General features: G+C 46.9%; 1 non-coding gene across 1 annotated transcript; it reads right to left on the bottom strand.

The window, feature by feature from the left end:
• Positions 1-20,177: 20,177 nt before the first annotated feature.
• On the bottom strand, positions 20,178-20,335 carry LOC111825932. The gene has a single exon (XR_002829163.1). It is a non-coding gene; the product is annotated as a U1 spliceosomal RNA (small nuclear RNA).
• Between the last annotated feature and the right edge of the window lie 211 nt (positions 20,336-20,546).

The following is a 20,546-nucleotide window of genomic DNA, read 5'->3' as shown; positions in this document are numbered from 1 at the left end:
TTTCTCCCCTAGGGACTTACCACCCATCTCACATATTACATACTGTATGTTATTTTAGCTATCTGTTTGTCTTCTCTCTCCACCAGAAGGTAAGCTCATGAAGATAGGCATTTTGTCTGTTTCATTTACGGCTATACAGCTGCCAATGCCTGGAACAGCATGTGGAGCACAGTAAGTCCTCAAATATTGAATGAATAAAAGGAAGCAAGTAATACTCTATCTGAAAAGGTACCAAAAGGTTAACAGCTTGTAGCAGTCCCTAATGGTCTCTATAGAGTGGCAGGAATATATTGAACACCTACTCGGTGCCAGGTGCTGTGCCAAGGTGTGTGACTTACGACCTAACAACCTGGCAGGTTATTTTGCCACCTGTATGGATGAAGAGCCTCAAGTTCAAAGAAGTTAAGTAATTTGCCCAAGTTCACCTAGGTGGTAAGTAGCAGCATCAGGATTCAAATCTAGGTCCCTAACTTCAAAGCCCATTGCCACTTGCACTCTGCTGTGCCACCTGTTTGTTGACAGAAATGAAAAACGTAATTTGTTGACATTGATGAGCTCGTAATTCGGAAAACCCAACCTAAATCTCACCTCCGTCATGGCCGTAAACATGAAGACTTCCAGGCTATTATACACCAAATTAATGTTCCTGTGAAGAGGGAACGTCTGTGCACCCCCTCAGGGCTTTGCCATCTCAGCAAAAGGCACCACCATTTGGCGGGTTGCTCACACTATCCTTGGAGTCTCCCTTGACTTTTTTCTCTCTCACATCCAATCCGTCAGCAAACTCCATGAGAACTCCCTTCAGCGTATTTGCCAAACCCGTGCCCTTCTCCCCAAGTCCACCTCATCTGAGACACCGCCCCCTCTGCCATAAATCCTCTGCATTTACTGGCCTCTCTGCTTCCACTCTCGCCCACCACGACCCCACCTTCATCTCGCAGTCTATTCTCCACCCAGGAGCCAGAGAGCTGTCTTAAAATATGATTCAGCCCAAGGCACTCCCCGTTCCCAGTTCTTCACTGGGTCATCCTGAAACTGAGACTACAACCTCCATTCTGTCGCCCTGTGAGGCTGTATAATTTGGACTTTGGCTAAGCTTTCAATTTCATTTCCTGCCTCCCTCCCATCTCCTCAGCCACTTTAGGTGCTTATATCCCTCTTTCTGGAATGCCCTTTCCTAAGGTCCCATGGCCAACTCCCTGCTTTCTGCACTCAGGTCTTCATTCAAATGTCCTAACTTCAAAGAGGCCTTCCCTGACCACGCTGTTTTAAAAGGTTGATCTCCTTACCTTGCTGTAGTTTTTTTTTTTTGTAATATTTTTAGATCTTTATTTTATTATTCATTTGTATTTTATTATTGGAAATGTTTAAATATGCTGGAAAATTGAGGGCATAGTACAATGACCACCCAAATCCCCATCATCCAGATTTAACAACTGCTAACATTTTGCCATTTCTTTTTTACCTGCATGTAGGCGTGTGTGTGTGCATTTTAAAAATCTTATTTACAGTATTTATTTCTTTTAAAGAGAGAGGAAGAGAGAGGGAAACATCGATTTGTTGTTCCACTTGTTTATTCATTCATTGGTTTATTCTTGTATGTGCCCTGACCTGGAATCAAACCGGTAAGCTTTCCGTGTACAGGACGATGCCCAACCAACTGAGCCACACGGGCCAGGGCCATAATCAGGTGTTCTTAACTACCCCCTCCATGGCTTTTATTTGTTTGTTTTGAGCCAGAATTCATTGAGGATCCACATAATGTGTTTTGACTCTATATTTTTTAGTCAGAGGACAGTTGGGGAATGACATTTTACATTTATAGTGCTTTTGGGTCTCGGCCCTCCTGCATCCCCTTATGCACCCCTACTCCCATCTCTGTGCTATGTACACAATAGGCAGTTAATAAAGATTGATAAGGACTAGCAGGAAAGTCCTACTCCACACAAAAACTTGTTCACGAATATTTATAAGCAGCATTATTCATAATACCAAGAAGTAGAAACAACCCAATGTCCATCAACTGATGAATAGCTAAGTAAGATGTGATATATTCATACAATGGAATATTATTGAGCAATAAAAATAAATGAAATACTCATACATATTTATACCAAGGATGAGCCTTGAAAATGTTATGCAAAGAGAAATAGGCCAGGCCCAAAAGAAATGCATGTGTGATTTCTTTTCTATCAAATGTCCAGTACAGAGGTAGTGTCCTCTAGCTGGGGGGACTAGGGAGAATGGGGGGCGGGCTGGTGACCGCTAAGGGATGCAGGGTTTCTTTTTGAGGTGATGAAAACACCCTAAAATTGATTGTGGTGATGGTTGCACAACTCTGTGAATATACTAAAACCATTAAATTGTACACTTTGAGTGAATTATATATGTGAATTATAGTTCAATTAAGGCTTTTTTTTTTTGAAGTCCTAAATCTTCCTTGTTGCTCCAGATCACAGTAAATGTTTAAAGAGAAAGGAAGAGAATGTCCTCTTCCCTCCTCTCCCGTCTCCTCGTCTCCTCTGTCTTCTCCCCTTTGAACAGGGCAGAGGTGCTGAGGAGGAGAGAAGGAAGCTTCTTTACCTTCCGGTCTGCTGACCGAGAAGAACCATAGCTTCTCTTCCCACTAAAGGTACGACTTTGCCCTCTCTGGGACGTAGTCGCCTTTCATCCCACCAAATGTGGAGCTTGCCCTTTCCGCCAGTCTGTGTGGCTGTTACAGGTCAAGGTCCCCCTCAAGGGCAAACAGAGATGCCCATCTGAAACCATCCACTGGAGTCCAGGGCAGCCTTGCCAGGTTCCACGTGTACAGAACACTGCTATTCTGTGGGTGTCGTGTGGTTAGAGTGACTATTTGTTTCCCATCCAGCTTCCTTACTGCACTGTGAGTGGGAATTGTCTTATTCATCTTTGTATTTTCTGTGCCTAAATCAGACATTTGCACTTAAATGGTAGAATGTGTGGCCCGGCCGGTGTGGCTCAGTGATTGAGCTTCGACCAATAAACCTGGAGGCCACATTTCAATTCCTGATCCCAGTTGTGGGCTTGATCCCTAGTAGGAGGTGTGCAGGAGGCAGCCAATCAATGAATGATTCTCTCTCATCGTTGATGTTTCTTTTTTTTTTTTTTTAATATATTTTATTGATTTTTTACAGAGAGGAAGGGAGAGAGATAGAGAGTCAGAAACATCGATGAGAGAGAAACATCGATCAGCTGCCTCCTGCACATCTCCCACTGGGGATGTGCCCGCAACCCAGGTACATGCCCTTGACCGGAATCGAACCTGGGACCTTTCAGTTCGCAGGCCGACGCTCTATCCACTGAGCCAAACCGGTCTCGGCAGATGTTTCTTTTTTTAAAAAAATATATTTTATTAATTTTTTACAGAGAGGAAGGGAGAGGGATAGAGAGTTAGAAACATCGATGAGAGAGAAACATTGATCAGCAGCCTCCTGCACACTCCCTACTGGGGATGTGCCCAAAACCAAGGTACATGCCCTTGACTGGAATCGAACCTGGGACCTTTGAATCTGCAGGCCAACACTCTATCCACTGAGCCAAACCAGTTTAGGGCTCATCATTGATGTTTCTGTCTCTTTCTCTCCCTTCCTCTCTGAAATAATATATACATATACTAGAGGCCTGATGCACAAAATTCATGCAAGAGTAGGCCTTCCTTCCCCCGGCTGCTGGCACCGGCTTCCCTCACAGCTCCAGCTTCATCCAGAAGGTGGTCTGGAAGGACATCCGGAAGGACATCCAATCTAATTAGCATATTATGCTTTTATTATTATAGATATAAAGGTAGAATGTGTGAACTCTGCTCTTTGGGGAGGAATGGGGAGGCTCCAGCCCTGTGGGAGATGGCTTCAAAGTCTGGGATCCTGAATTCCAATCCCAGCTGTCACGGGGTACTTAAGGAATTCATCAGCTCACCCCTGATAGACTGTGGGGGGAAATGGGCTAATATCAGGAAGGTTACACTGAACCAGGAACGTTACGTGTGAAAAGATTTAACCAAATTTTTCTTATTCCTCTCAATGCCAACCAGGGCTCTTCTGCTAATTTTGAAGGAGAAGAAGTGGAGTTGCATTAGGGGAAAGTGAGATGTGTGGGATTTACTTAGCCGACCAAAGAAAAAGAAAGCTAAAGTGAGAAACTGGGACTCCTAGTCCCTTTTCTTTCCCAAATTTCTCCCCGCGGACTTTCTCCCAAGCTTTCAAGAGGCAGTTTGGTTTTACTCAGGGCACACTGGCTGCCTTGGCCTTCCTCCAGTGGTCACATGGCAAAGGGTCCAGGAAATGTGCTCTCGGGACTGGCCTGTGATAGCGGGCGGGGGGAGGGGAGAGGCTTGTTACCAAACTCTGCAATGATTGGTTTGATCCAGTCACCTTCTTCTTGGTTAAAAATGATCATTTTGCAGTATATACATATATCACATCATGTTGTGCAACTGAAACCAATATAATGTTATATGCCAATTATATCTCAAAAAAGGTATACATTGATATATGCATACATAAAGTAATAAAAAGATATGCATCAACATATTTTTTATTTATAAAAGTTAATTTATTGATTGATTTTAGAGCGAGGAAGGCAGAGAGAGAGAGAAACATTGATTTGTCATTCCACTTATTTATGTGTTCATTGACTGATTTTTGTATGATCAGGGATTGAACCTGAAACCTCAGTGTACCTGAACAACACTCCAACCAGCTGAGCAACCCAGCTAGGGATAACTTTTTTTTTTCTAACATATTTTTTTAAATTAAAATGTTTTGCCCTGTCCGGTGTGGCTCATTTGGTTGGAACTCGTCCCGTACACAAAAAGGTGGCATGTTCAATTCCATGTAAGGACACATACCCAGGTTTCGGGTTTGATCCCCAGTTAGGGTGCGTGCGCCAGAGAACTGATCAGTATTTCTCTTTCACATTGATGTTTCTCTATCTCTCTGAACTCAATAAAAATAAATTTAAAAAATTAAATTAAAAAGTTTTGTTTCTCAAAGGACACATCAAGAAAGTGAAGAGATTGCCCAACCAGTGTGGTTCAGTGGTTGAGTGTTTGGACCCATGAACCAGGAGGTCACAGTTTCGATTTCAGTGAGGGCACATGCCCGGGTTTCAGGCTCAATTCCCAGTAGGGGGGCGTGCAGGAGGAAGCTGATCGATGTTTGCATCTCTATCCCTTTCCCTTCCTCTTTCTCTAAAGTCAATAAAACATATTTGAAAAAGAAAAGAAAAAAAAGAAAGTGAAAAGACAACCCACAGTGTGAATAAAGTATTTGCAAACATACTCTCCAGAATATATAAATAATGCTTACAGCTCTAGCTGGTTTGGCTCAATGGATAGAATGTCAGCCTGGGGACCAAAGGGTCCCGGGTTCGATTCTGGTCAAGGGCACCAGCCCAGGTTGTGGGCTCGATCCCCATTAGGGGGTGTGCAGGAGGCAGCCAATCAATGATTCTCTCTTATCATTGATGTTTCTCTCTCTCTCCCTCTCTCTTCCTCTCTGAAATCAATAAAAGTATATATTTTTTAAAAGCCAATCACTACAGGCCACATGTTGTATGATTCTACTCACATGACATGTCCAGAGTAGGCAAATGCATAGAGACAAAAAGTGGGTTAGTGGTTTCCTGGGCTAGGGATGTGGAAAATGGGAAGTGACTGCTAAGGGGTATGGGATTTCATTTGGGGGTAATGATTATGTTCTAAAATTAATTGTGCTACTCATTGTACATCAATAAAATATATTTAAAATAAAATAAAATAAAAGCCAATCACTACAGGCCACATGTTTTATGATTCTACTCACATGACATGTCTAATAATTGTTAGGTTAGGTGGCTCAGGAGGCGGCGTAGGAAATAAAGAGAGTCCAGTTAATCAGAAAAGAAAGAAAGGAAAGGCTTTATTCTGCATCGCCAGGCGACCCACGGACGCCAAAGACAGGGCACGTGGATCCGCGCCAACAGGGAGGGGGGCGCTTTTTTTATACAGCTGTTCAGTGAGGGCGGGGGAGCATGAGCTGTGGGAGTTCCCTCCGAGGGGGTCGTCACGGTTTCCAAGTGTATTCATCTGCCTAGTAGCTGACCTGTTAGGAATTCCAGGGCGGGACGTATCTGCGTCACCATTTACCTGGTGCACTGGCCTGTTACGGATTCTAGGAAGGGCCCAGTATCTATGTCACCATCTGCCTGGCAGAGACATGCATCAGCTCCTGGACCCCCTTCCGACCTAACAATAATGATACCAAATAGGACTTGAAAAACTTTAAGAGAAATAAAAATGATGCTGTTCCAGGGCCATGTTTTGGGGCTAGTGGTTGGGCCAATGATCCAGGGCTTGTGCGCAGTTGCAGGCCCAGCTCACACATTGAAGGCCTCTGGGCCCTTGCAGACAGTTGCATCATCTCATCGTGAGGAGAGAGAACCCAAGAAAGCTCTTGATTCACATCCTTTGTGTAAAGCCAGTGCTTACCAAAGCTGCCGTCATCTGACTGCCTACATCATCCGGGCAAGTTCAGAATAAGACAGTAAGTCAGTGTTCTGGGCCCAGTATGTCCACCTTCCTGGACTGGCCAAGCCCCATCCCTTCCCAAGCAATCTTGCCAGGCCCTGCCCTGCAGCACCGGCTTCTCTCTGTGGCCCTACAGTCACAGCTGCTGCTGTTGCTCTAACTCACTCAAGGTTGTCTCAGCCTCCCCGTGGGAGCTCCAGCTCTCAAGTCCCACTCACCGAACTCCAGGAGCCCCTGTCTGCCCAGCAACTGCTCAGAGGGGCTCCTACAACCCAGACACGAGAGGAGCACTCCAGGGGTAAACTCTGACCAAAAAGGGAGGGAGGCCTGGAAGCAGCTGCCAATTGCTGCTCCTACGTCTCCCCTACCGGCTCTTCCAATCCTTGGAGATATCCCAAGTGAATGAGTGGCAACCGTGTGGATTTTCTTGCGAGGCAACTAGCCAGCTTCTATTTGCTTCCCGTCCTTCCCTCTGGCACTTTACCTCCCTCCTGTTGCCCTGGGTTTGCAGCCTCCCCTGTGAAACATTAACCCTTGGGCTTTGCCTCAAGCTCTGTTTTCTAGGAAGCCAAGACAGAGGAGCTGCATTAAACTCTCAACGGCTCTTAGGGTTATTTTCATTATCCCTCGTTCATACCTGGCGAACAGAAACTTCTGCTCCCTTCTCTGGGAGGGAATGGTACTGGGAAAAAAAATAGTTTGAATCCTCCCTACCTCCTGCTCTCCGCGGGGGGAGCCCCCAGTCCTTGGCAGGAAGGATGGGGGTGTTGGCCCTGCTTTCTCCAAGACTGTAAATTTAATTCTGTGAGGGAAATATAGGGATCCTGCTTGAATGGAGGTACCAGCTACATTTTCTCCAATCCAGCTTTATCAGTAATAAAGCTATGTTTTCATCTCAATTTATCTGGTTCTCAAGCCCGGTTATCATTCAGTTCAGAACCTGCGGTAGTTGGGGAGGTATTGCTGTGAGTATGACGGTGATGATCATGAGCCCTCATGCCCCCCGCGTGCGAGAATCGATATCTAGAGACCACGACTCTTCTTTGGCCCAGAGCGGGCTGCCTCTGGCCCACGAACGGCTCTCCGAGTGTAGTCCAGGCATAGCAGGCAGGCAGGGACTTCATAGGAACAGGGATGTCAGCAAGATATTAGCATGTCTGTATTTTGTTTGGGGCATACGTTTAAAATGTGTTCCCAGGATTTAACACATTGTAGTTTAGGTCATCATTGTGTTGCTGGCAGGCATGCTTTTTAAAATGAATGCTTTTGTTAAAAGATGACATGTATTTAGGGATTCCCCCCCCCCCCCACAGTGGCTCCGCCTCAAGGGTCAGATTGGAAATCCCAGTGGCGTGTTGAAATGTGGGTGACAGGTGTGCAGAGGAGAGATGGACCCCACGGCCCTGCAGCAGCTGGCGCCCGGTGACGGCTTGCAGCCTTCCACGATCGGCTCATTCTCCGTGTCACACGAATATGATGGTTCACCATGACGTGGGCCAGGACATGAAAAAGTCTGGGAAGCACGGAGGTAAGCTACGCTTTTAATAAGGGATATTTTGCCTCCCCTGAAGTAGCCCGCTAGTTGAAAATGCTTGGGAATTATTGATGAAAGAAGAAGGTCAGAGGGATATTTGTTGGAATGAATCAGCGAATCATTGAAACAAAATGAAGACAGCCTGTGTCCTCTTGTGGTCCCTTCTGGGAAATAGGTGGAAAATAAACTTATTTATCTGAGCAGAGAAACCATTTGGAACAGGGTCACGAGGGAGAAGGAGAGGACACCCTTGAGGAAGGACAACAGAGTGTCCCGAGTTTTCCCCTCAGGCTTCTCCGCTCCAGCCCCTGAGAGATCTTTCCTTTTGCTTCATTATTTGTATCTCTTGCCTCAGAAGTAACATATAGGCCCTGAGTTAAAGGTAGACTTTCTGATCCCCTGAGGCCAGTTCCCTTCTCCTCCTGCCTCTAAATAGATTCTCCTTCCTTCCCCTGGAGGCCCTCAATCCCCTCCCCTCAGTGGTGGCTGTGCCAGGCACACAGGTGACTTCTAGGTTACCCCACGTTTTCAAATATTGAAAGAGAGGAAAGGGGGTACAGTAGCTGTTGGGAATGCCTGTCTTCCCCACAAGAAGGTGCCAAACAAAGCCCCCAGAGGGCCCGGCTTGCTGCCACCCCAGCAGACACTTCATTCCGCTTCCTCCCCACTAGTCTCAGTGCTATTTGCCTCCTGCCGGGCCTCTGCTGCTACCCCAAAAGAAAACAAAGAAGAGAGAGCCAGGCAAGAAAACAGGAGAAAAATCAAGAATTCATAACTCACCCACAGCGGCTTATGTTAGAGTCGCCGAAGGAAGAACACATGAGGCCAAAGAGGTAAGAGAGTATACATTTATCAGGTCATTTGGAGAGCGGATGGGCCAAGCCCCAAAATGGCACCAGCACCAGGGACGGGCAGGCAGAGGTTTGAAAGTGCTAATGACCTTCGTTTTCAGCACAGGTGGAAACATTTCATTTGGTCAGTTGTATTAACACCAAGAAGCCAAGGTTTTTATGGAGCAAACCCACAACAAAACATCCCCCCCCCCCCCCCCCCCCCGGCGGGGGCGCGCGCGCACACACACACACACACACACTTAAACAGATAAGCAAACAAACATCCTGCTCATTCACATAAATGGTCTTCCAATGTTTTTCTTGGGAGAAAATTTCTCACATAAATTCGTTTCCTAAATTATTAACACTTTGACTATTAACTGCCTAGAATCAGGAAAGTCAAGTCTACTGATCATATTTTAAAAAAATATTTTTATTGATTTCAGAGAGGAAGGGAGAGGGAGAGAGAGAGAAAGAAACATCAATGATGAGAGAGAATCATTGATCGGCTGCCTCCTGCAGACCCCACAGTGGGGATCAAGCCTGCAACCAACCATCCTGACCAGGAATTGAACCGTGACCTCATGGTTCATAGGTCGATGCTCAATCTCTGAGCCATGGCAACTGGGGAGGGTACTGATCTTTACACGCTGTCAAAGAATAGGCCAAATATGATAGAAAATTCCCGTACAAACACTCCACCTTAAACAAACTTGTCCCCGGTCTGGGAGGACAAGCTGCTATCCGGCTGTGAAAATCAGGAGTTCTCTTGGTAAAAGAGAAAGCCCGAGGCCTTGGTATTAAGCCTTGTAGCATGGCCAGTAAGCACAATATTGTATTGAGCATTCTGAATTCCACAGGCAATTCATTCCTTCATCCAACATTTATTATGCACTCATCTTGGGGATACAAGCTTTGTAATATGGGCTATCTGTTCTCAAGATATTTCTAAGCCTATTAGGAAGATTGAGACATACATAATTACAGCGCAGGTGAACGTCACCTCGCTCTCTCTTTTTTTTTTTTTTTTGGTTAGGATGAGCTATAAATGTGTGATGTATGTAGCATGATACCTGAGGATGTGTAGATTGCAACTGAAAATCAACTGTGTTTGTTTATGTGGTTCTGGATACCTGAGGAGGGAATGAAAGGTATTTCCCCCTCCCTGTATGGTAAAAGGCCCCTTAGATTTCTGGGAAATCTTTACCTCCAGGAGGTGATAATAGGAGGAGGTGGTGAAGGTCATTTATAAATCCCCTATCGGTGAGATTGCAATTTATTGTCTAAAAAAGGGTTGAGGGGGAGGGTTGGAAAGGGGCAGCAGCCAAATCCCAGGAGAATCCAAGGATGGGGAGAACTAGGTTGGTAGAGGCCCTGGGACCACAATGTCGAGGAGGGGTCGGGAACCAGACCTGAAGCAGCCCTTTTGGCTCACAGAGCAGAAACAGCAGAGCCAACCAGGGCCTCTTCCTGTTGGGGGACAGGGAGTCTCGGGGACCCCTTTTATTTTTTCAAATTGATTTGAGAGGGAGAGAAACATCGATTTGTTTGTTGTTCTACTTATTTATGCCTTCATTGGTTGCTTCTTGTATGTGCCCTGACCAGAGATCAAATTCACAACCGTGGTGAGTCGCTTTGATGCTCTCACCAACTGAGCTACCCGGCCAGGACCCGGGACCCCTTCTAAACACTCCAGGGTTGAGTGGTGATCCGAGGGCATGGACTCCATCTCTGACACAATTGATATCAGACTTCTCTCCAGTCCAGGGGGGTGAGCTTGAGGTGGTTTTAATTAATGCCAACAACATCATTTAATAAGTAACCTATTTACCATCTTCATTGTTGTTGAGCAGCTCATACCTAGTACATGTGTGGGATGCTGCCCCAAAGTGAGGAAATTGGGGAGGACTTCTTGGAGGAGGTGACCCTTAGCTGAGCCCTAAGAACATCTAAGTGAGCCAGGCTAGGGCAGGGTTTGGGGTGGGGCAAGAGGACTGTGGGGAAGAGGAAGCACAGCTAAAGGGCAGGAGGGGAGACGATGGTCAGAGAGAGCACAGCACACGTGTTAGATGAACTCCTGGTACTTCTGTGTGACTGGAGGGAGAGCGGGAGGGAAGAGAGAAGAGGTTCAACATTTCATATACCATAGAGTCCGGAGGTGGGTCAGGTAACCTCAGGACCTCCCTAAAACCACTTCTCCCTCCTTCAGAACTGCCATGTCCTCAACACATGAGCCTCAGCCCATGCCAGCCACCACCCCTTGGTAGCAAAAAATACTGAGCACACAGACTCCCTTTCCTTCTTGCTACAATCACTCCAATTTTGTTTCCTTCACACAGATATGTGCTCCAGTAACCCAGTCATGAGCATGTTTTGCCCATGCTAGAGATTTGTGTAGGAACGGAAATGTGGGAGAATTTCTGACTCTGAGACATAAAGGAAAGACAGCTGTAGGCATTCTGGGAAAGAGTTTTTAAAATGTATTTTATCAGAGAGGAAGGGGGAGGGAGAGATAGAAACATCAACAATGAGAGAGAATCATGGATCGGCTGCCTCCTGCATGCCCCCTACTGGGAATTGAGCCCGCAACCCGGGCATGTGCCCTGACTGGAAATCAAACCCTAATCTCCTGGTTCATAGGTCGATGCTCAACCACTGAACCACACAGGCTGGGCCTGGGAAAGATTTTTTTTTTTTTTTTTTGCTTTAAAGGTGCATGGAAGAAATAGTGCCTCCTCTTCTGTGAGATGTTGCTAAGTCTGCCTGTGACCGAGGGTCTGAGAATCCTCACTCTAATCATCACTTCCTATTTTTCAGCCCACTAACTTGAGGACCTTCTACCCCATTGATTCTTCAACCTCATCAGAGCAACACTCCAGTGTCACCATGTACATGCTGTTCGTGTCCTCATGTCCCTCCTATCCACTGAGATTCCATGGTGCGTCACTGTGTTTGCTTGCTAGGGCCGCCATAACGAAATAGCACAAACTTAGTGGCCTAAACAACAAATTTATTGTCTCATAGTTCTGGAGGTTGGAAGTCCAAGATCATGGTGCGGGCAGGGTTGGGTTCCTCTGAGGCCGCTCTCCTTGGCTTGCAGATGACCTTCCCGTCCTCCCTGACTAACACTGTCGCCTTCGCCCCACCTCCATTAGTCTTTATCACATCAGCCTGCTTTTATTTTCTGCAGAGCACTTCATAGCAGACGCTGTTGGCTGCCTCCCCAAAGGCCATTTCCCCTCTGCCTTGCTGACAGAACTCTGATTTTGTTCAGGTGACCGCTCCCCCTCCCCCACCTCAAAAGTGAATCCTAATTAGTCTAAGCCAATCATGGGGATCCCTGCCCCTTTGCCAGCACTTGCTTTGGGATTGGGCATGTGATGGCATTCTGGTCAATGAAATGTGAGGGGACTTGACTGGGGGGCTGCGAGGAAAAAGCTTTGTTTTTCTGAAAAGGAGACACGTGGCATGAAACAGTCCCTCTTTTCTTCCAGGGAATGTTGTCCTATCTGAGTGTCATGCCTGGAACTTTGAAAGCCAACTTACATCACGCCATGAGCTGAGCACCACGCAGAAGATGGCACAGCAGAAGGGTGAAAAGGACTTGAGGAAGCCATTGTTTCCCTGACTTAATCAAGCCTGGAGCTGTCTGACCACGGGAGTTCTTGCTGGCTGAGTATATTAGTGTTAGGGATGCCGTAAGTAAGTCCCACAGACTGGGTGGCTACATTTCAGAAATTTGTTTTCTCATAGTTCTGGACTCCAGAAGCCTGAGATCAAGGTGTTAGCAGGGTTGGTTTCTTCTAAGTCCTCCTCCTTAGCTTGCAGATTGTGTCTCCTTCCTTTGTCTTCACATGGTCTTGCCTCTATACTTGTCTGTGTCCTCATCTCTTCTTTTATTTCCTTTTAGTTTTCTTTTTTATTTCCTTATTGATTTTAGAGAGAGAAGGGAAGGGAGGGGGAGAGGGAAATATCGATTTGTTGTTCCACTTATTTATGCATTTATTGTTTGATTTGTTTGTTTATCCTCACCTGAGGATATTTTTTTCCATTGCTTTTCAGAGAGAGTAGAAGGGAGGGAGGGAGGGTGGGGGGCGGGAGGAGAGAGAGAGAGAAACATCCATGTGAGAGAAACACATCAATTGGTTGCCTCCCGAATACGCTCTGACTGGGGGTGGGGAGTGAACCTGCAACCCAGGTGTACATGCCCTTGACTGGGAATTGAACCTGAGACCCTTCAGTGAGCAGCCGATGCTCTAACCATTCAGGACACCAGCTAGGGCCATTGGTTCATTCTTGTATGTGCCCTGACTAGAGATCAAACCAGCAATCTTGACACTCTAACCAACTGAGCTACCAGCCAGGGCCTCACCTCTCATCTCTTCTTCTTTAATCCTTACCAAAGGATATGTTTTTATTGACTTTAGAGAGAGAGGAAGGGAGAGGGAGAGAAATATCAATGTGAGAGAGAAACATTGATTGGTTGCCTCCAGTACTCGCCCCAAACTGGGAATTGAACCCACAACCTAGGTGTGTGCCCTGACTGGGAATCGAACCCACGACCTTTCAGTATATGGGATGATGCTCCAACCAACTGAGCCACACCAGCCAGGGCTCATCTCTTCTTATAAGGTCACCAGTCATCTTGGAGTAGGGCCCACCCTAACGATTTTAACGTAACCACCTCTTTAAAGGTCCTGTCTCCAAATATAGTCACATTCTGAGGTGCCGGAGGTTAGGACTTCAACTTGAAATGGGGGGGGGGGGGGCACAATTCAGTGTTTTGTCTATAACAGTGGGGTAGGCAGTACTCTTATCATTTAAGCTGGTTCAATTGGAATCTTCTGTTACTTGTGTTTGAGAACATCCTGATTCAATTACTGTCTGAAGTGATTTTATGTACTCACTAGAGGCCCAGTGCACGAAATTTGTGCACTAGTAGGGTCCCTAGCAGCTGCCGGCTGCCGGCTGCTGGCTGCCGGCCAGCTACTCCCTCACTTCCCCCAGCCACCTGCCACCATTGCCATCGCTGACCAGGGCCTCCCTCCTTTCCCCCGGCCAGCCCCGCCTCCTGGTTGAACTCCCAGTCGAGTGGACAATTTGCACACTATGCTTTTATTATAGAGGATTTGCTCATTTATTAACTGTCTCTCACCAGAATGTCAGCTTCATGAGGGCTGGGACCCACTCTGGCCTGTTCAGTGCACTATCCCTAGTGCCTGGAATCGTGTCTGCCTTAGACTAGCTGCTCAAGAAATGCTCTTGCCTAAATTAACTATACCAGGCGCCCTCTCCTGACCCCGTTCCTCTTGTTCATAATCCTCACATTTTACATTTAAAAAGCAGAGCCTGATAGGCAAGAAGCATCAACCCTATGCAGATGGGAAGGTCTTCATTTGTAGATCTGGTGTCTGCATGATTTCAGCAGACACTTTACTTTTTAGAGTCAGAAATGATGTGAGACATTGAGCCCCTGGGGCTTCCAGGTTCAATGAAAAAAGGAGGTGAAGATCAAAGAGGACCTGCTGAGGGGGCACTGACTCTGAGTTGGGTGTGAATCAGAGTCACCTGGAAACTTGCTGCCATAATCCAGACGCCCGGGTCCACCACACAGACTCCGGTTTAATGAGTTTAAAGTGGGGCCCAGGCATCTGTGTGTTTAACAGGCCATCAGGTGATTTGAACAAGCCACCTGAGTTTTGAGACCCGCCTGACTAGGGCCTGCTGGAGGAGGAGTCTGCGCTGAGGAAGGCTGGGCTGCCAGTGCCCCCAGGGCTGTGACCGGGCCTTCAGCCAGGCCCGCCCGGGCCTGCCAGGGGCAGAGGCTTGGAGACCGAGCACCCTTCTGTTCAGGCACAGCTGGGCCTGGAACTGTTTGGACCTGGTCAAGCATAAAGAGAAGGTGGTCACCTCAGGCCAAGACTTGTCCCCTCCCAGAGGCAGCTAGACATTTGACCTCCCCCCCTCCCCCCCTCCTGTGCCCTGTTTGTTTTCTGCTTCTGGGTCAGTTCTGGGGAGGAGACAGACACGGCCTGAGTTGCTGAAAATGCTGCTGGTGGCTTGGGAGTGTGTTCAGGACTGGAGATGACCCAACCTACCACAGGTGTCTAAAAATAAAACCAAGCCAGCGAGATGCCAGCTGGTTAGGGATCCCGAGGCCCTCCTGGGTGAGGAAGAGGCCGCTGAGGCGTTGTAACCCTCTGGGAACCACAGCCTTCTTTTCAGCGCCGCCCTTGGCAGCTCCCAACGAGTCAGGTAGCTACCACTTGATCCCAAGACAAAGCCGCTCTTCTCCAGAGCAGCCAGCCAGGCCTGCAGGCCGCAGCGTTCAGCCTCAGGGCCACATGGGTAGGTTGGGACCGAGCAGGCCTTGCTAGTCCGCCCTGGCCACCAGGAGGACTCTATTTTAAATGGTGATTGGATGGTCCCCATGGAACAGGTGAGGCAAGTGCTTAAAATAGAAGGCCCTCTGTTTCCTGCTCCCACCCCACTCCTGATGCACCCTGCTCCCCAAACCCCACTGCTGCCTGCCTGCCAAAGAGCAGAAAACTGCCTCTGAGTCTTCAGACCACTGGGAACCAAGGCCCCGCAGAAGACATGCTTACAGGCAAGTACCCAAGAGGAAGGGAGCGGGCAAGGGGCTGGTGTCTGTGTAAACACGCGTGTACTAGTATGTCAGGACACAGAGCTCTTGGAGGGGTGCGTGTGTGTGCTTTATTCTGGAATAAAGTTTTACTGAGCGTGCACCGTGTTGATAGCTCCATTCTAGAAACCATGAAAACCAAAGAGCATGCCTGGTCCTTGCGCCTCAAGAACTAGCATCATCATTAGGGATGACTCATTCCTTTACTGGGCCTGATCTCACGCCAGGCACTCTTCTCCAAGAGAGCCTCACAATGTCCTAACGCATTTAATTTTCACAACTACCCTGTGCGGTAGTTACAAGGTGCTAGTGATAATAGTAATTTTTATTATTATGCTAAAGATGAGGACACTGAGGCAGAGCAGCTAAACAATTTGCCCTCGGTCACAGCTAGGGAGGGGCAGACCTGGGAGGATTCAGGCGTCATCGGCGGAGGCGAGGCTGTCCCTTGGCACTGAACTGTTCTCAGTGTCTTGGGCCACCGACGGGGGGCTGGGAAGATGCCGCCTAAAGCCCCGTCCTCCTCCGGGGAGTTCATCCGTATGAAGTAATGAGATTGTTTTTTATACAAAAATAGAACCATACGTTCTCAAGTTTGAAAGGAACTCAAAGGTTGTGGAGTGTAACAGCCCAGCCATTCTCTGGAACTTCACATCCAAATAACTGTTGCCCTTTTCACCTCTGGAAGGCTAAACAGTGATGCTGTTGTGGCTCCGAACATTCTTGGCTCTCCAGTTTGGAAGTTGCTTCCAGAGATAGTTTTTTGAGACTGACAAGAATCAGTCTCCAGAGAGTCACATTTTAAAAAATTTTCTACCCGCGATGTTATTGCCTAGCTTTATCACACTAATTTTTGGCCAGACTCAACTCTGAACGCCTTTTAACTATTTCTAAGTCAGAACTGCTACAGACCACTCACAGCTTTGCCTCCACTGAGGTTATGCAAGAGAATATGCCAGAGGCTCTTAAAAGCGATTTCGAGAGAAAAGCTAAAAAACAAAACAAAAACATACACAACCTGCCCTGGCCAGTGTGGCTCAGTTGGTTGGAGCATCATCCCATTCATCAGAAGGTCATGGGTTCAATTCCCGGCCAGGGCACATACCGAGGTTGCGGGTTTGGTCCCCCGTTGGGCCTGTATGGGAGACAACTGATCAATGTTCTCTCTCACATCTCGCTCTCTGATTCTGTCTCTCTCCCTTCCTCCCTCACTAGAATCAATAAAATTAAATTAAAATAATTTTAAAAACATACAAAACCTTCTGAACAGTGGCAGCTTTGTTAGAGGCGGGATGGGAGGGGATCATCTCCTGTTGTGACGTTTGGAGGGGAGGACTCATTTATTTGATGTCTTAATTCTGCATGTTTGTTAGAAAACCAATGTCACTGCCTGATGGTCATCATTGGTCCACTGTGGAGGGCAGGTGTCTATTTTGCCCACCGTTGTATTCCCAGCACCTACTACAGTGCCTGACCCACAGTCAATGCTCCATAAGTGCTTGTTGAATGAATGAATGAAGTAATACACCAAGTACTAAGAGGAGCTATACTCGGTAAAGAGCTATAATCAGAGGAGCTATAATCAGTAAAGAGCTATAATCAGAGGCAGCCAGACAAAGATTCTCTCTCATCATTGATGTTTCTATCTCTCTCTTCTGAAATCAATAAATATATATATATTATATATATATAATATGTTTTTATTGATTTTGATTTTTAGAAAGAGAAAGGGAGAGGGAGACATAGAAACATTGATGAGAGAGAAATATCATCTATACATTACCTTCTGCACACACCGCCCCCCCCTCCCACTGGGGATTGAGCCTGTAGCCTGGGCATGTGCCCTGACCAGGAATCAAACCAGTGACCTCTTGGTTCATGGGTCAATGCTCAACCACTGAGCCACACCAGCTGGGCCAGAACCCACATTCTTAATCACTATAATGAAGCAAAGATGTTGCCTGAAAAATGAGCAATAAATAAATGTGTGTGTTACAGGCAGTGAATACAGTAGGGGTTCAGAGCAACGAATCGTGTGAGCTAGTGTGAGACTGGGATGAGAGCTGAGTGTCAAGGGTGGGTTCAATGCAGACAAGGAGAGAGACACAGGGAAGGGCGTTCCACTCCGGGAGAAAGGAGGGCATGGGCATGCAGACCAGGCTGAGTACGGTTTGTTCAGAAAGTGTATTCATAGACCAGTGTGGCCAGAAGAGGATTTTCATTCTCATGCAGTTAAAATGGACAAAGATTGTTGAAATCAGACTGAGAAAGCGCCAGTTCCATGGCTAATGGGGAGTTGTTGAAGGATCTTGAGAATGACGGAGCAACTCGTCTGGCAGGAGTGTGTGCAAGGTGGGTCAGACCAGGTAAAGTCTGGAGCAGGGCCATCCTGGACAGCAATCGAGACAGGATGTCAGGAGGGTCTGGGCCAGGGGAGGCAGGACAGTGGGGAAGGGAATACACAGGCTGTGGGAGATGCAGGAGGGATGAGGCAACAGGGTTTGGAGACCACGATTGATGGTGGCCAGAGAGAAGGGGACATTAAACATTAAAGATGACTCTGAGGTTTCCGGCCTGAGTGGCCAGGATAAAAACGACGACACTGATAGATGACAAGAAGTGCCGTTTGGTTATATTGAATTGAGGTGACAATAGGACATCCAAGTGGAAACATTCAGGAGGTTGTGGAAATGCAGGCGAAGAGCTGGGTGAAAAAGTCTGGGCTAGGGGAAAAAATAGCAAGAAATCTTATAAGGAAAACAAGAGCGTATCAAGGGGCGGTCCCCCAGAGCCCCACTAGCAGCTCCAGTGCTCTCTGGCCCCTCACTGCCACGGGGTCCCAAGCCTTCAGCCAGACAGAAACGGACACTCTCGTGCTGCCACCTGGTTGGAGGGCTGAGCCCCTCCCAGCCTGACTTAGGATCCAAACATTTCCTTTTCTCTTTCTTCAAAAGGGCATTTTTCACACCCAACATTTTCTGAGGGCTCTCTCTATGAGCTCACACCCAATCCCTGACCGTTACTCTGTGTTGAATGAAGGGTAACCAAGGCTCAGACCATGCAGGATACCCACCCTGCAAAACCCCAGCCCGGAAGCTGGTGAGGACCACACATTCTCTGCCCGCAGGGGAAATACACACCCTCAACAGATCTGAGGCTGCAGAGCCCTTACCTTCTGCTGCTGGAGTAGATACGCAAGCCGACTCCCAGATCCAAGAAAAGCTAAGTCCTTTTAGGAAGAAGGAACTGTGTGGATGATGACTGGTCTACTGCCTACTGCCTTATAAACTCTAAGGGAAATATGCCCATCACCATGCCCCCCCCACCATGAAACAAAAAAGCAAAAGGCAAAGTAACAGTTATAGTGTACAGATCACTTTGTGTGTGTGTGTGTGTGTGTGTGTGTGTGTGTATCCTATATCATAAAAGGCTAATATGCAAATTGTCCCCTCAGGAGTTCAACCAAGCGGGAATTCGACCACTAGCTATGATGTGCGCTGACGTGGAATGAAGGAAGGCCCTGGCCGACAGCTGGCAGCTGGGGGAAGGAATGCCCCGATTGGCTCTGATTGCCAGCCAGGCCTAGGGACCTTACCTGTGCATGAATTTCGTGTACTGGGCCTCTAGTATATATATATATTAGTATATGGTGTCCCCAAAAAATGTATACACACTTTGAATAATTATTAATTCCAATGGGTTAAATCTGAAAAGAAAGAAACATCAATTGAGCTATCAGAAAAAAATATGTGTTCATTTTTTGGGGACACCCTGTATATATATATATATATTCATTCAAATAGTATCTTACCTCACTTAATGCTGTGGTAAAGGTAATGGTATAATTAATATCTAAGTTTTATAGATGTGGAAACTGAAGTTCAGAGATGCAAATGACAAGCTCACTGTAACAAAGCTAGTAGGGGCAGAGCTGGATTTAAACCCCAGATTTTGTGACTTCAGATCTGTTGCTCTCTCTCCCCATACACCATAAATTCATCATGTACAGTTGGACAGGTTGGTCAAAATACAAACAGTTCATTCTCTGCTAGAAAGACTTCATATGGACCAGCAGTAGCTCTGGCCATATGCTATATTTAAAAAATATTTTATGAAAACACTAGAGGCCCGGTGCATGAAATTCACGTACGGGTAGGGTCCCTAGGCCTGCCCAGCAATCAGGGCTGATTGGGACCTTCCGGCTGCCAGCCAGGGCCCTCCTTCGTTCTGTGCCAACCCCTGGTGGTCAGCGCATGTCATAGCGAGCGGTCGAACTCCCGGTCGGTTGAACTCCCGAGGGGACAATTTGCATATTAGTCTTTTATTACATAGGATAAGGCTTTATGTTTTACAAGGTGTTTTCAGACAGCCTTTTCCTTTAATTTCCTGTTGTAGTGTTGTAATGCAATCGATAACAAGTAAAATACAGTAGACAGAGTACAGGGCCCCGAGTCGGAGAGCCCTGGGTTAGAGTCTTTACTCCATTTACTGACTGAAAAAGGAAGTTGAGGCTAATGTCTGTTTACCCAATTCTATGGAGTTGTGATAGGGTTAAATGAGACAATGAACGTGTAACATTTTTGTGAGTGATAAAGCTCCTTACAAGGTTGCTTACCTTTATTTTATTTATTTATTTTTTCTTTTAGCACAAATGCAGCCCCCCACTACCACAAATGATGCAGTTGAGTTTCTCACATTTGGGGAAATCGCAGAGGTCAGCACATCTGGAGTGCAATGGGTAAGCCTCACCCTGGGAAACCACCTTCATGATTATGGTATCTCCCCTGCCAGGTAAATATTACCTTTGTTTTAATTAAAAAAATAAAATAAAATAAACTCAAGGCCTGGCCGGTGTGGTTCAGTGCTTGAGCGTCGACCTATGAACAAGAAAGTTACTGTTAGATTCCCGGTCAGAGCACACTGGGACTCAATCCCCAATAGGGGGAGTGCAGGAGGCAGCTGATCAATGATTCTCATCCTTGAAGTTTCTATCTCTTTCTCCCTCTCCCC

Source organism: Myotis lucifugus, unplaced genomic scaffold, assembly GCF_000147115.1.
Source record: "Myotis lucifugus unplaced genomic scaffold, Myoluc2.0 scaffold_46, whole genome shotgun sequence".
Taxonomy (NCBI): Eukaryota; Metazoa; Chordata; class Mammalia; order Chiroptera; family Vespertilionidae; genus Myotis; species Myotis lucifugus.
The sequence above is the reverse complement of the archived record's forward strand: the minus strand, read 5'-3'. Positions and strand labels throughout refer to the sequence as shown.